This window comes from Rousettus aegyptiacus, unplaced genomic scaffold (assembly GCF_014176215.1).
Source record: "Rousettus aegyptiacus isolate mRouAeg1 unplaced genomic scaffold, mRouAeg1.p scaffold_m13_p_12, whole genome shotgun sequence".
Lineage (NCBI taxonomy): Eukaryota > Metazoa > Chordata > Mammalia > Chiroptera > Pteropodidae > Rousettus > Rousettus aegyptiacus.
This window is the reverse complement of record NW_023416287.1, coordinates 79,023,779-79,040,654: the sequence shown is the minus strand read 5'-3', so window position 1 is coordinate 79,040,654 and position 16,876 is coordinate 79,023,779. Positions and strand designations below refer to the sequence as shown.

General features: G+C 35.4%; 1 protein-coding gene and 1 pseudogene across 3 annotated transcripts in view; both read right to left on the bottom strand.

Annotated features, from left to right (window-relative positions):
- Positions 1 to 16,876, bottom strand: part of DCC (DCC netrin 1 receptor) — a 1,187,310-nt gene that overhangs the window by 532,900 nt on the left and 637,534 nt on the right. The gene's annotated exons all lie outside the window — the stretch shown is intronic.
- LOC118610235 lies at positions 11,928 to 12,046 on the bottom strand (annotated as a pseudogene).

Genomic DNA, 16,876 nt, shown 5'->3' with positions numbered 1-16,876 from the left:
GAGATATAGAGGTAAATAAAAGATTTGCCATCACTTCCATAATGGAGCTGCCAATCTAGTAGAAGATACAGAGCTCATCAGACAACTTTTATCATGAAGCCTCAACAAATGGACATAAAAAAACAAGTTTGGAGATTTATGTAAGAGAGAAACCAATAACATTTGCCCAATATTGTTAAAAAAAAAAAAAAAAAAACCTGACCAACTCAAATTTATTTGAACCATTCTTATTTCCTTCGTTTATAATCACAAGTAAACCACTTTGCCATTAATCGAGCCTTTTCATTAGTTTAGAATCATTTAATCTAATTTACTTTGGCTATGCAGATAGAACTCTTGTTCTCAAAACCTATCTAAAATACTATTAAAGTCATATAGCTTTTTGACAAAGAGAAGATCAAAAGCATAAGTTTAAAACAGCCGGATTTATTCTAAGTTTTGCCAAGTTCTTTGAATTCACTTTGAACCAAATTTGCTTTCTTTGAAGTAAACTCTTTTTATGTATTTTACTCTTTTGGCTTCAGCATTTGAGGACTTGGACAGTTGTTAGAGTGATTTACAGATACTTCTAAATCAGAATGATGTTTGAGACACATATTGACATTTTATTGTAATCTCCATTGTCCTTTCAGGATATATGCTATTGAACTGAGTCTCAGATCTAGAACCGTCTATTAAAATACTAATGGAGTCCATTTATCTTAAGTCCTACTATGAGTGACATGTGAGATTCACCTATAAGACAATTTCTCACCAGTAAACTTACGAAGGATTCATCTGATTTTAAGCTTAAATTTGGGGAATCTCAGAACACAGCATTATTTTCCAAATTTCTTACCAGATATATATACTACAGTGACTTTATATTTCTTAGGTTTATGAGATAACTCACTCTCCATCCTTCTCCCCTATAATTCTCCTTTAAAAGCCATACGTCCTATTCTAACTGGTATTCTCACTGGGTTTCAGAACATGGCTTTGTACTTTCCAATCTATCTTTTCAGGTTTGCTCTCTACCCACCTATCTGATTACTTTGCCTTTTCATATCTCATGAGGGCTGAGCTTTGGTTGGATTTGTTTACTGTTGTATCCTCAGTGCCTGCACTTAGAAAGCACTCAATAAATATTTGCTGCATGCACAGGTAAAATATCTGAACCAAATTCAACATTCTAAATTTAAATCAAATCTATTTTCCCCATTTCTTCTCTAATTTCTCAGAGAATTCACTCTCACTGGCACTCATTTAGTAATCGTCAACTACACATTGGTATCGTTATCATATTTTCATGTATCCCTTCTATCTAATTAAATTTTAGCTTGCTAAAGGATAGATATGCTGCTCTACATTTCTGTTAACATTCACGGTGCACTGTCTTACATAGTGAACACACCATATAAATCCCTTGTTTTAGGTCTGATTACATCGATGAGTGATTATTTTTGTTTTGCCTGGTTAGGCAAAGGACCATCTGCTAAAAAACACTAAAGTAATCAACTTCAGTTGATTTATTCAATTTTAAAGTTTTGATGACTGGCCCTTCCATTTGCAAATATTTTAGTGGTCGCCTCAATTTATGGGAAAGTCTCATAAATTATTGTAATTTAGAACTTACAACGTGTAATAATTTAGACCTAAACAGTTGGGTTATCTTTGAAGCAGCTGTCAAGAAAAGGTTTTGTAAGCAAATTAATTGGACAAACAAGATTCGTAGTCAAGTCATTTTTTAAGTGACCCCTCCTGATTCTGAAATGCAGGACTTATTTACGCATTTTCCAACCTACTTATCAATCTCTGCTTTACACTGATGGCTTTGATGTCAATGTCTACATATTTCTCTAAAATTATAAGATTTTGAAAGTAGGAACAAGACTTCGATCATCTGTGTTCTCTTCTGCCCAGAGCAGTGCCTTTGCGGTAACATGGAGTAAACGGCTACTGGTCAACTGATTATTGGTTGCCTGATTCTTCATCTATATTCCTTCTAGAATCTTTTTATCCTCCAATAATTATCCACCATCAATTCTAGAACTTTTAAGTGGTTTCATGAAAGGAAGCATGAAGATAAACAAATGCTAGAGTCATCACTTAAAGAAGCCTTAAAGATCAAACAAATGTAATCATTTCATTTTATGGAAAAAGATGTGTTGAAAACATAAAATTAATAATTTCATCCAATCTTTAATTCCTTTTTCCATTTTTTTTTTCTGTGTGTTTTAGGTTCTCTATATCTGAGTTTATGTCTATATCTGATATATGGACATAGGTATATATGTGTATGTATGTGCTTGATTACATATCAATACATGTGTTTGTGTGTATATATGTGGTGGGTGTGTATAGATACAGAAACAGATATAGAGGTATGTGTGCATATGTATAGTTGCACATATACAACTGCAGTCAAATAGATACATATATCCCTCTATTTCAAGTGAGTTTATGTATGCATACACATATACATCTGCTTTACATATATCCCTTCAAAGATACATAATTAACTATTGAAAAGAGTGAAGAATTGAGGCATAGTAATCATATTATAATAGTTCATCATTGTTTGTTGTTAAAGAGTGATTTTATCTTAAATAGCTCAAATAATTAACCAAGGTTTTCGCCATTATTATTCATGTATGTGTTGTCCCTTTATAAAACATAAAGCTTTCTATACGTGTCCTTTCCTCCGAATTTCTCAAGTTACCAGAATTTAGATATAAAAAGTACGCTGACTCCACTTCTGTCATTTAGAGAAATGGAAATATCCTTATAAATCATAAACTTGTCCATAATACAGATTTTTAATATGATTCAAACTCATCAGAGAAGATGCTTTATTATTCACACCAAGCTGAACTGCTAATTTTCAGAGACAAATGCACCTGTGGAAAAAGAAATCATATCTTTAAATTGTATTATCCACTGACAAGACCACCTACTGTTTTGTCCTTGTTGTTAATACAGAAATCAGAGGGTGTAAATCTCTTCATCTTCCTGTCAGCACTTCTGGCCAGGGTGTTAATGGCCTGCAGCCAGAAAGTTGTATAGGCGGCCAGCCAATCAGCAATGAAACCATTTAATCTTTTTTTCAAACAGGAAGCACAATTTGGGGATGTGGGGGAGCTCAACACTAATGCATTTAGATGGAAACATATTTTAAATCTCCAATTAAAACAAGGGACAAGAGATCTAAATCCTTTGTGATATAAAATGGGTAGAAGAGACTCTATTTATTAAGTGAAAAGCTAATTTTACTGATTTAAAAATACATTATCAGCATCTTAACAGATTTCTTTTCAAAGACTAAAACCCAGTCTCCTCCTGCCAAGATGAAAGTACTCTAAGATTCTTCAGAGAGAAGCATTAGAAAGGTTTCCCGCTTGGAGAAACCAACTCATCTAAGGGAGATGATTTTGTCTGGTACAGAGGCTGTAAACTGTCTAATTCTGAGACAAATCGAAATGAACGATCATGACCACATTAATAACAACCAGTAACAGTTGGATAAGCTATACAATGAAGCCATGGAAATTCGCCTTTTGAAATTCTTGAGAAAAAACATATTGAGAAATTGAGATAAACGACTATTTAAAATTTCTTGGAAAATACATTATCCACAAGGGTTATAGTATAAAATCATTAGAGGTTATATAAATTGCAAACAATTTATTCAAACGTATAGTAATGAATGTGGACAAGATCTAAAAACAACATCATTCTGGACAAGATCTAAAAAAAAAAAAAAAAAAAAACAGAAGTAAAACCATTAGTGTCTTAAGTTTTAATTGCATAGTATTAGACTTTGAACATCCTTTCTTTGCCAATTGCTGGAATTATCTCTTTGTAGCTAAAATGACACAGGTGGAGAAAACATAATATAAAGCATTATGTAGCATAAAGGCTAGAAAATAACATGTTTGACTCTCCATTTCTACAAATACATACTAATTCTAGCTTTTAAAAAACTCATGGATAGATTTTTCTTAAAATGCTAAGTGCTCGTACAAGGATAGATGGATGAACATGCATTAATTAGGCCTAAAAGTTGTAAAGTGAGAACAGGATTTAGATAAAAGCATAAAGGATCTAAAAAGTATTAATTGGAGATTAAACTCAGAGTCATGTTTCTAGTATCTGCTACAAGCGCCTGTCTGACTCAAAATCTTGCCTTTCTTTCATTTAACAAGCATGATCTCACGCATTTCCCATGGCTACTCCATTTCAATCTAGTCCTGCTCAGATTACATTAGAAGAGCCTAGGAGGACCCCAATATATCTTGAGGCAAAAATTCTGTGGCAAGGGTTGGGAAACCATAGTCTGTGGGCTAAATCTGGCCCATTATCTCTTTCTGTAAGGTCCTGTAAGCGAAGAATGGCTGAAAACAATTTTTTAAAATAACATCATTAAATGTGAAAATTATATACAATTCAGATATTGATATCCATAAAACAAAGTTTAATGGGAACATAGTCATGCCCATTTATTTACCTATTGTCTATGGCTGCTTTCAAGCACAATGAGAGGTGAGTAGTTGTGGCAGAGACTAGAAATCTAGTCTGCAAATCTAGAAACACTTACTATCTGGTCCTTCCAAGAAAAAGTTTGTCTCACTGTCTATATGATGTTGACTCAGGAGTTCCAAATCAACTAGTCAATTTCACGTAAATGTGATTGATATAGTTGGGAAAACAATCTACCCATCTGGTATATCTGAGCTGTGTGACCAATTGTACAAAAATAATCACTTAATACCTTAACATTTCATGTAGACACAGCCCCAGAGGGCACTTGCTCACTTCAAATACAACTTTTATGAACATAATAAAAGGAAGTAAAAAGAAAAAAAAAAAAAGCAAAGCTTTATGAAACAGCTTTTTTCCCACTTTTTTTTTTTTTTTTTGGTCCAATTTCTTCAGCTACTTAGCTAGTGACAAATAATACAATATTTGTTATATCAGGAACTGTGGAATCTCCAGGACCTATTATTACAGAGAAGTTTAAGCAAGGGAGCCCCTTTCAGTACCCTTCCTTCCAAATTGTAATCAATACAATTTTCAACTTTTCTTCCTAAGCCTTCTCTGCAAAATAAATGCAAGATGGGGTTATAAAGTAATGAGTTTGTTTCTGGGTGTGTGTTAGAAGTCCTACAGCTAAAATATTTATTTCTGCTACTTATTCTTACTTATATTCTCATGGATCATTTTTTTTTTTTTAAGACCAACTTCTTTTAAAGTGCTCTCAGGTGTTCCAGCACATTAATTCATTCAACAAACATTTATTGAGCACTTAATATGTGCCAGAAACTGCTCCAGGCATTAAAAATAAAGTAACAAATGATAAGGATAAAACACCTTGCCCTAGTAAAAATTACATGCATAAGAGGAACCAGATAATAAACAAATAAGTAAAAATAAAGTAGGAGAGAAGGGGAATGAATATCCTGGGAAAAAAATAAATCAGGAAAGGGAACTATAGTAATTTTAAATAGGGTTGTCAGGAAAGGCCATAGTAAGAAAAGATCTCACGGAGGTGAGGGAGTGGGCCATGGGGCTGTGTGGGACAAAGTATGGCAAGCAGGGAAATTCACATGCAAAGGCGGAGGGTAGGGGGACTCGGGGGACTGCACATTGATGGCGCCGTGGAGGGTGCAGCATTAAATCAGTGCCCAGACCTACGCTGATGGTCTTTCCACGTGAACGAGAGCGATGCTCAACAAATGTTCTAAGCCAGGGGAAGAATCTGTCACATCAGGTAAGAAAAACAGACAGAGTGCCAGAAGAGAGATCCCTCTGAGCTCAAAAACTAAAAAAATAGGGTTTCCTGAAAAGTTAGATTTTACAGACTGATTAAAAGGATGGCTTCGAGGTGGGGTGGGAGGAGGGCAAAGCACATGATCAGAAAACGCTGGCGCAACACCATGACACTAGCCAGCGGTCTAAGTGTGGTTTTGCTGCAGGGTGGAGCGTATCAAAGGGGAACGGTGGAAAATACAGTGGAAAAGCAAAGGAGTGAAAGACTGGGGAAGGAGGAGGGAGCTGGTGGAAGATCAGGAATGCTGGGCAAGAAAGGGTGAGTTTTATCTCACTAATTCTTACTTATATTTTCATGGATCAGTTTTTTGGCACTTAGGACAGATGTGGATTCCAAGGCTCTAGAAAAGGGGTAAATTACTCAGGAAATGGAATAAATGACATTACGACTAATACAGCCTTCGAATACTACGTTCGTGCGTGGGTTGCGGTGACAGGGCATGAGAAAACGGATTCGTAGGTCCATAAACCTACCTGATGCATTCGACTGAGAAAGACATGAGCAAAACTTTCCTGAAGTCTCAAGTTTTGGTTCTCTGAACATTCGGAAACAAACACACACACATATACTCACATGGGCGTTCATATGTGCGCGCGCATGTGCGCGCGCGCGCGCACACACACACACACACACAGTCTCCTCCTCTAGACCAGTGAATCTCAACTGGCAGTGATTTTGCTCTTTCAAGAGACACTGGTAACGTCTGAGGACAACTCATCCCCTCACTTTTAATTGTGACAACTATGAGCTACAGGGCATTTAGTGGGTGGAAGCCGAGGATGCTGCTACAATACACAGAACAGCCCCCCACAACACAGAATTAGCTGGTCTAAAAGTCAATAGTGCTGAGGTTGATGGAAACCAATCCCATGTCAAGGCACTAGTTTCAATGGTTAAGTCTGCCAGATAAAATATAGAACAGCTAGTTAAATTTCAACTTCAAATGAATATGAGTTTTAGTATAAGTATGCCCATGCAATATTTTAGGTGTAATAATACTAAACAAGTATTCACTGTTTATCTGAAATTAAAATTAAAACTGGGAACACTGTATTACTTTTTTTTTTAATTTTTATTTATTTGCTAAATCTGGCAAAGTTATTTTAAGGAAGATGGAGAGTCTGATGCAAGAGACAAAAAAATTGGCAGGTGAGTATTTTAGGGTACAACCCTAATGTAAAAACCTGGAGACAATTTTAAAGGGGACACATGGAAAGCCTAAATTTCTGAAGTACTTCCTGAGAATTACATATTTCAGAACTATGTTTTGTGGTTTCTTGCACTCTTATTTTTTACCTAAGACAATTTTACCTAAGACAATTCAATCAGAATCTGAATTAAAATTTGAGGACTCATCCAAACCATTCCTTCTGTTGGCCATTAAAGCACAGAATTAACCTTCCTTTCTAAAACACCCTATGTACAAAAAAAAAAAAAAAAAAAAAAAAAAATCATGCTTCTTCTTGCCAACTTGCCTTCATAGGATTTTGAACTCAATAACATTATTCATGAGCAGATATTCAGATAGTCATATTCTACCTCAGGGAAAACTTTCCTTTCCTCCTTCCTCTAAACTCATATCACTCCCATCAATATCATCATTCTGGCAAATACTAATCTACTTATGCCACCTAATATGTTATTAACTTTGATTACCATATACCCCTGTGACTGTAAAGCAGTTAAGCAAGAACATGGCATGCCAAATTAGCCCTAGTAACTATGTTGACTGGTCTATTTCCCCTTTGGTGAATCAAAGGGCTTCTGTAAACACAATGTATCTTAATTTGAGTAAAACAGTTGACAAATGGTAGCTCTTGTTCCGATCAGGTTTATTCTCCCCTTCAGGACTATTACTTTGGTAGGACCCGAGGATTTGAAGTGCTAAAGCTTTAATCGAGATTGAATGCAAGACTGGAGGAATAATGCCAACCTAAAATATGCCATTCTACACTCCTCCATGGTCTATCCGTCCACTGATTGATGTTTTTGTATTTTCCACATCTTGGCTCATTTTCAAGGCTGAGCTAACAAGCATGCATACACCTAGGGTCCAATCTTTAGGCTGAAGGGATGAGATGCTCTTCTCTCACTCCTCTGTACACTATTTACTGTGAGATGGAAAGTTGGGCAAAATTTGCAAATGTTGAAGGAGGAAACTGTGGAGAGAAACTTGACCCTTGAAGACTCAGAGAATTATCTTATGTTTCCTTCTACATTAAAATGATGTGCTTATTTGGGGGTGGTTTTAGGTGGGACCTGTGGGAAGATAAAGATCTTTTTGTAGAAACTTAAAAAACAGTGTGCCGCTGATTTTAAAAAGTAAGATTTGAATTTCACAGTGAGCATTAACATGTTATGAGCAGGCAATCAGTAGGATTAACACATTTGATATGGGATAATTTGGGAATTTTCAAAAGGCTGTCTTTCATTAGTTCTTCTATAAAAGTATAATAGCTCATTTCTTTTTTATAGTTCTTTTTTTATAGTCAGTATTTCTGACTTCAAGTGATCGGAGGAGGCCAAATAACTAATAAGGAGTGAAGTTTTTTTTTTAAGTGTCATATAATCATTGAGCTCTTACAACTGATCCAAGCCCTCTCTGCAGGAGCAGTAACCCCTATTATAATGATATAGAATCACCAGATCAGTGCGCTAGCATTGCTTTATCTACTTCAAAAATACTGTCAACTCGACCGAAGTCTTTGCCTTGGATGGTTTTATTTTATTACATTTTCTAGACATGTTCAACTTTATCAGTCATGTCTATCAAAGACCATGTAAACCAACAAGAGATGGGCTTCCTCTTTATTCTATGAAGCAGTTAAGCATTGGGCCAAACCCCAACTGATTCCAAACAAAAGTTCAAGCAAAAGGAGTTGCGAGTCAAGCTCTCATGCCAATCAGCTTTGTGATCTGGTGGGGAACCCAGACATTACCTTTCTAGCTTGCCATGGTTATTAATCAAGATAATGCATAGTGATGCTCTTTTGAGGATGGAAAGGGAGATACTTTAATTACAGAAAGTCCTTGGCTTTCGAACACAGGCTTCCTAAATAAAACCTTCCTACAAGTGATCAAACGTTGCTGCCTGATTCCAGGGCTCTTCTTACAGTGTTTTTGTTTTATTTTGTTTTGGTTTGATTTGGTTTGGTTTTTGGCTTGAGCCCTTCTCCAAAGGCTGTGATGGTCCACAGGAACCACAAAGGAGGATTCTCATCCTCTACCTTCACCATTTTCCTTTCAGTTTGAAATCCCCTGTGAGACTGACTGCCCCTTCCAGCAGAGTTTACCAAATGGCCATTAACCTCCAACTTGATTGTAAACTCTCTTGGTCTCAAGCATCAGAATGGCCAGGATATAGAGGGATAAGGAACTCAGCAGACATGGAAGAGCTGGGAGAAGCCAGAAAAAAGAGACGAGAACCCTAGCAGAACTGTCTACGTCTATTAAATAATATGCCACCACAATATTCATAGGTCTGAGCTCCCAACCACAACCCTACATTCACATGCTTCTCTGGGTTTTGGATTCCAGATAAAATATGCTAATAAACCAAGTACTGCTAGGGTCATTAAAATGTTTTCTCCTATAAATTTATTCCACCATCACTGCTGCAACTGCTAGTGTTGGTTACAATAATCTGCCTATTGAATGTAGAAACTGACATTCTTGAAACCTAGTTCCAATTCAAGAATGCGTTTAAAACATTGAGCAAGCCATATTCCATTTCTCCATGTGAGAAATGGGTATGGTAGCTCCGGTTCCCACATGGCATCTCCAGCAAGACAGAAAGTGAATGTTTTATGCAGTAAACATCAAATACTACTTGAAGAGATGATGGGTTGGTCCTTGCTATCTAAACTACATAAAAAAAAAAAAACAACAATAATTATTTTGACTAGAAAAATCAGAATGAGATTCCAACAATGTATATATTTGTGAAAACAAGCCAGGCATTTTAATTCCCTCTTTCTAGTAAGCTCTTTGGCATTAATTTACACATATTCTTTTAATCAAAAAAATGAATGAGTTTTTTTCTTTTGACAAACTCATGGCCAACATTTAGTCTAAAAAGGAAGTTCTAATTATGAGGAGATTATTATTTTCTCATTTGCACAGATTTGGCTCATTAGCGCTATAATCCTTTTCCCTCAGCCCACAGACTGAAAAGCAACTACTTTCTATGATTCTGAGAGTGAAATTAACTATTTTCATAAAAGTTCAAATCACAATGACTGGAAGGCCTGGCCAATATAACCCTTAATAATAATATGACCACCACGGAGGAGACCAATTTTCATGTTCCATTCAAGGACCTTCTTAGTAATCGTTCATGGAAATCGCTGGGCTTCATCTTGGTGCCTTCATAAAAATACGATCTTAAATTTGGATTATGCTATGTAACATCATGGTGTCTGGCCAGCCAAATTCAAATGACACTCAGTTTTTGCTTCTCTAATCTCTCCAAGTGCTTCAGTGGATCATTTATAGAATTGAGTCTTAATGGTTAGAAATTAAATTAGAAAGGAAATATGCATCATGCTTCTACTGCACTAAAATGAAAACTTTTTTTCCTAGTTAAGTGGGCCATTTTTCTCTTTTGGATATTTAACAAGGAAAAAGAACTAATTTAATGGAGTGAGCTCATTACTGCTACTCTAGCCCATCCATTAGCATACGTCTTTAGAACAAAGATAGCAAAATGTTACTCAAACATGTCTACAGCCTAAATTTACTAAAAGCACATTCCTCTCAGATTCACTCCATTAGGCATTTACTTAGTGTTTGTTTTTACCAGTATCCGATCTGTTTAAGGAACGTACTTGATATTAATTTTCACTCTTTCCTCCCCCGAATGAAATATAATCCACATGCAACGGTGATGGGCAAGTTAAATAGCAAAATACTTATGAAGCAGGAAAATTAAAAGAAGAGAATGTGAATCAGTTTAAAAATGTTCAAAGTAATTCACTGACTTAAAGCTAAGATTCACACAAATAGCCTGAAGAGGAAAAATTAGTAGTTAAGACCATAATTTTATTTTATTTATACATAATTTGTTGTATAGCAATTACTCTTAACCTGTGGGCCAGTAAAGACTGTTACACATGCTTCAGAGTTACAGAAAAGAGTCCTTGAATCAATAAACACATTGATCATTGTTTCGAGGCTATTAACATGACTTTCAAAGTATTAAAAAATATTTTCCAATAATATGAAGATACTGTTTAAATTTTATTTAAAATTATTACTGAATCATAAAAATGGACATTGCCACTTTTTTTGTTTTTTTGTTTTTTGTTTTTGTTTTAAATTATTGGCTATCAAAAGAATAATTCTATTATTTTAAGTTGTAAAAAATCTTTATAAGATTTCTGTAAAACCGAAGGTATAAACTTTATATATATATATATATATATATGTGTGTGTGTGTGTGTGTGTGTGTCTGTATATGTGTATATATGTGTATATATAAATCTATAAAACAGATGTTTCTTGACTTACTGTCCCTTTATACCCATCACAAATTGAAAATATTATGTCAAAAATGCATTTAATACACCTACTCTACTAAACATCATAGCTTAGCCTAGCTCATCCTAAATGTGCTCAGAACATACACATTCATTAGCCTATAGTAGGGCAAAATCATCTAACACAAAACCTACTTTATAAGGCCCAGCATCATGATAGAATCACACTGCCTATCGCAAGACCAGGAAAAGATCAAAATTCCAAGTATGGTTTCTACTGAATACATATTACTTTTCCACCATTGTAAAGTTGAAAAATCATAAATTGAACTATCTCATCGAAGACTGCCTTCACTCATACCTATATACACATATATAGACATATTATACACACACTATATGTAGTATATGATACATAATATTTAAATTAACTGCTTAAGGCGTGCAGATGATTTTGTAATATTGGTGCAAATCTTGAATGACTGTAATCATCTCTACTCAATGGTAAAGCAAACTTTCATAAGAATACGACTGTAATGTAAATTCTTTTTTTTTTTTTTTTTAGATTAGGCAACCCTTGGTTGACCTAACAGATTGCAAAGACCTTGCCATCTTACAATACCTTTAAAAAAAAATTTTTAAACCTACAGCACCTGGTCCTCCTAGGTGGTCTCCCATCCAAGTACTACCCAGACCTGACTCTGCTTAGCTTCCAAGATCAGACAGGATTGGGCTTATTCAGGGTAGCATGGCCATAGACCTCTAATGTCATTTTTAATCACCATCCTCATGACCATTTCCCAGGTTATATATATGTTCCTCCAATAATAACACCCTACTGAGGGTTTACATATATTTTCTCTGATCATAAACAACTTTGTAAGGTATAAGTGATTTCTCCTACCTTATGAGATAGAAAACAGGGGCTCAGAGAGGTTCATGGGTCTTTGCCTTTGTTCACAGTAGTAAATTCCTGGCAGACCTGCAATTATTGATTCTGCTTTGCATGTGGTCCTTGTACCACATCATGGTCACATCCTCAATGACAAAAAAAAAATGTCACTGATCATATCATTAATTAAGCTAGTATTTCAAAATTTTATAAAGCTATACATAAATATAGGATATTGTTCTGCTTATTATCATATCTAAAATATAGAAATTACAGGAAAAAAGTGAAGAAGTAATGAAAAAAAAAGAATCTATTGTTTTAATCTAAGTCATTCTCATTCAGATCGAATTACTGGAACCACCATATTTTGTCAGGAATGCTCTGAATAAAGATCGAAAGTTGGGATAAGGAGACAAATAGAACTTGGAAATGGCCAAGGGAGAGATGCTAGGGGCCTGAGGGAGAGCACTGCAGACTGGGAGAAAAGAGAATTGAGAACAGGCGAGATGGTTGGGCTGCTTCACAGAGAAGAGCTCCATGCAGAGTGTAAAGAGAAAGCTATGACCCTCAGAGTATGACCCTCCATTGTTTGCCTGATTTCAAGGGAGTGGACCATCTCCTTGTGTAAACTACCTCTTTGCTCCATTGTGAGCAACTAGTTGGGCGGCTGCCTAGACTGTGTGACCCTGGAAGCCATTTCTGACAGTTTCACTTACGAACCCCAGGTCATGGCTTACATTCCTGTGGGGGCCAATTATCTCTGCTCTGACAAACAGAAACAGAGCCAGTCCTTGGGAGGCCTCTCAGAAGGCAAACTCATTGTTAATGGGTCAGTGGAAACACCTCTGGATATGAAGACACCAAAGATTTCTTTTCTAGAATTACACACAGCCCCAAACTCTGCTGGTGGGCTTCGTGTGATGGAAACTAATAAACAGCTTTAATAAAAGAGAGTGCTTCAAATGCAATTCTGTGTTCTCGAGCTGATACTCAGCAAAAAACAGAAAAGAATTACTACTGCCTGCAGCATGTCTAGGGTACATGTGAGCCTGGCAAGTAAATTGACTGTTTTAGATGTAGGATGTCCAGTTAATGATTAAGTGATAGCACTTGACTGTAATTCTACTTATTTTGAAAAAAAATATTTTTTTCCTCTAAGAGTAAAACATGGAGAGAGAGAATTCTATGAAAACTTAGTAGTGGATTAGGATAGGTTTAGTCTTGATTTTTAATTTGTAATAGGCTGGGAAATATTAACTCCTCTACTTCCATCTACCCCACCCCCACTCCCAAAGTCATGCCCATCCAAATCATCATGCTAATCATCCCTAGTATTAGAGAGGTATTTCATAAACTATCCCAGTTCATTGGATACAGATTTATGAGCACTGAATAAATAAGTGGTTATAATTTGCCCTCATGATATAAAATAGGATCAAAAGAAGTCAAATCAGCCTTATATTTGGAGAGTTAACTGTGCTTCTCACTGGGATGTGAAATTAGAGGCACTGAGCACATAAAAACAGTCTCATCTCTACTTATGAAATCTATTAAAATTCCTTCTGTCACATAGCCAAATGTTCAGTATTTTTACTTTACAGATGAGGAAACCAGTAAACCGAGGTCAATCAAGGCCATTTTTCAAAAACTGGATAGCTAATAATTTGTGTACTGGGAACTAAGATTTAAACACTTTGCTGCTAGATCTTTGAGTTTTTTCTGTAACTCTTGCCTTTCCTCACTTATGAAAGCCCCAAAGACTGGGACTTGTACTCCTGAGTTAGTCAGCAGGCTTCATCTGTGAGTCTCTAACCTGCTCATGAGCTGCAAGACTCACCGCTGATCATTCTCACATGTTGGCCAATCCCTGTCTGCTCCCAAGACCAATGGCCTTGGTCCCCGACCCAAGAACAGTGAGAGCCAGATACAGTGAGATATTAGAATCTGCTTCTAGGCTCTGGAAATCATGCAATTTACAAATGTTTCCTGTGTCAATCATCACTGTTTCTGAAGGTAGACAAGGCACTGAAGAATAGTGACAGCATCACTTGCTACTTACCCACCTCACCTCTGCTATGTGTTAAGTCCATCTATTTGGCTTCCCTGTCAAAATCTGGACATCTGGTTTCTCTGCAGGTTACACACCTGGAAGGTGTTCTCAGTTTATGCTGAATGAATGAATGTTGAACTGCTATTATTCTAACATGTCCATTTAGATTCAACTGACCTTCAGCATTATACTTGATATTGGCCATTTTCAGGTTCCCTGTTAACTCAATTTGCCATTTATTTGGAAAAGAGAAGCAGGCTAAGAGGGTCTAGGGGATTTTGGTTTATAGAAAATGGTGAGTAGAATAAAGTGTAATAATAAATGTATTATAAGTAGATTTTAAACCAAATCCCTTTCTATAAGCGAGGATTTACAAACTCCATATAAGAGAAGAGGAAGTGATGAAGATTATGGCTAACTACAGCATGCATGGTACTCCCAAGCCATTGCCACACAGAAGTCAGTGGGCTGCTTGGGAGCTCTACTGCTTTGGAAATGCTCCTACTTTACAGCAAATATGGTATTTTCTAGACTGAGTCTTAAACACTTTAAGAAAATATATACAGTATTTAACAGTTGACTGAAATGATATAAAATCATATATGAACAAGAAATATAAAAATAGAAAAAGATTAGCATAATCTTAAAAGGGCTAGATACGTTAATTTTCAAATCCCATTCTTAACCAACTTTGATAGACATTTTTTGGAGAGGAAGTATCACTTTGAATAAAAACACAATACAGACTTTAAGCTACTGACAGACTACAAATGCATCATTAGTTATAATCTCCTACTTGTGGACTTCCCCTTCTTAGCAATTTTGAAATAAAAATACAAATCCTGTTAGAATTCTTGTTCATTTGATATTATAAGCATAAGAAATAAAAAAGGTAATATTGAAACTGTAAAATACCATAATTTGTTAATGTAAAAAACATAAAAAGACAAAAGGTACCAACTTCTAGCTATAAAATGAGTCATGGAGACATAACGTATGGCATGATGACTACAGGTAATAATACTACATCGTATATTCGAAAATTGTTAAAGAGTAAATTTTAAAAGTTCTCGTCACAAAAAATAACTTCTTTAAAAATTCCATAAGGTGACGAGTGGCAACTAGACTTATTGTGATGATTGTTTCCCAATGTATACAAATATAGTATCATCATGTCATATACCTGAAACTAATATAATGTTATATGCCAATCACATCACAATAAAAAAAAAAGACAAATTAAAGACCTTTGTGACCGATCAAATAGCCATCAGGATTTAGAATATGTTTAATTACATGAAGTCAAACCTGACCCCAGAAATGACTTTACATTTTGCTAACTTGGGGAAAATAAATAGAACTCAAAATTTTTATATAATTTGTCTCATTTCCTAAAGAATCTTATTCAAGTTCTTTTATCAAAATCATCACAACAAAACACATACTTGTGTCCACTTAGAGGACAACAGGTAGAGAATGTGTTTTCTAAGGAATAGGTAAGAAAACAACTTTCGAAGAAGCATGAGTCATCCTTTTCTATTCAAGACACTAAACAATGTTCACTACACATCCTAGTCATATGCTCAGTAAGATCAAACAGTAAGTCAAAATTGAGGATGTAGATACAGCAGAACTTTATTGTGCAGGAAAAGCCAGTGATGAAATATTCCCTCTAAAACAAGATCAACCAATGAGACACCATGTTTGACAAGCAGATGTAATAAACCAGTTCAAATATGGTTAGATTTTAATGCCTATTTTTGAGAAATGTTTCTGAAAAGTTAAAGCTAATTGCTGAACTAATTACACTTCCCTTAAATTCCTTATACGCAAATGATGTGCTTCCAGATTAATTAACTTTACTTCAGAAAAACTGGGAGTGATTCCAAATTTTGTCTGTCTGATTACTTAACTTCCATGAAAAATATTCCTTAAAGCTCTGCCCTCAGGCATATGATGTTAGAGGTACTTTTATAGGGTGTAAGTAAAAATGCATAAATAAATTTCTAAATTAGTGGCTGATCTTCTAGACTTCAGGATGGTGGAAAAGAATTCTTTACGGCCAACCAAAACTGATTCCAACATTGAAAAACAAGCAAACAAACCCCAACAACTATCTAAGTACTATAATTTTTAGTTCTATTTGCTTCCAATTTTATTTTACTGAAGAGCAATAGTGTTCTCCCACAGCCTGGGGTGGTGTGGTATTTTACCAGACTTTATTCCTGTAATTGTAAATATGTGTATATTTCCTCCCAAATCAGATAAAGGTGAGAAGCCCACATACTCTTTCTGCTAAACCACCTAAATGTGAACGGTGAAATCAAAAGTTCAGTTCACTGACTAGTACATATAAAATCCATATCCTTTTACTTCCTTCTGTTATAAAATTCTGTGCTAGATTTTCTGCTCTTACAAAATAGGAAACCAGTCTAATAAATAATCAAGTTATAAAAGCTACTTTTTATGAGCTTTGCTGCTCAGGGGTATATTCTGTTGTCAATGATGCTTTAATTAAAAAAAAAAAAAAAAGATCTTGAGATTCTGGTTTGGGAGCAGGTACGAAAGACACTACATTGCCTGTAAATTTTTGTGCCTTGATCTTTTCAGCACTCTCTTCTTGCCCTACACCAGGTTCACAATTAGTG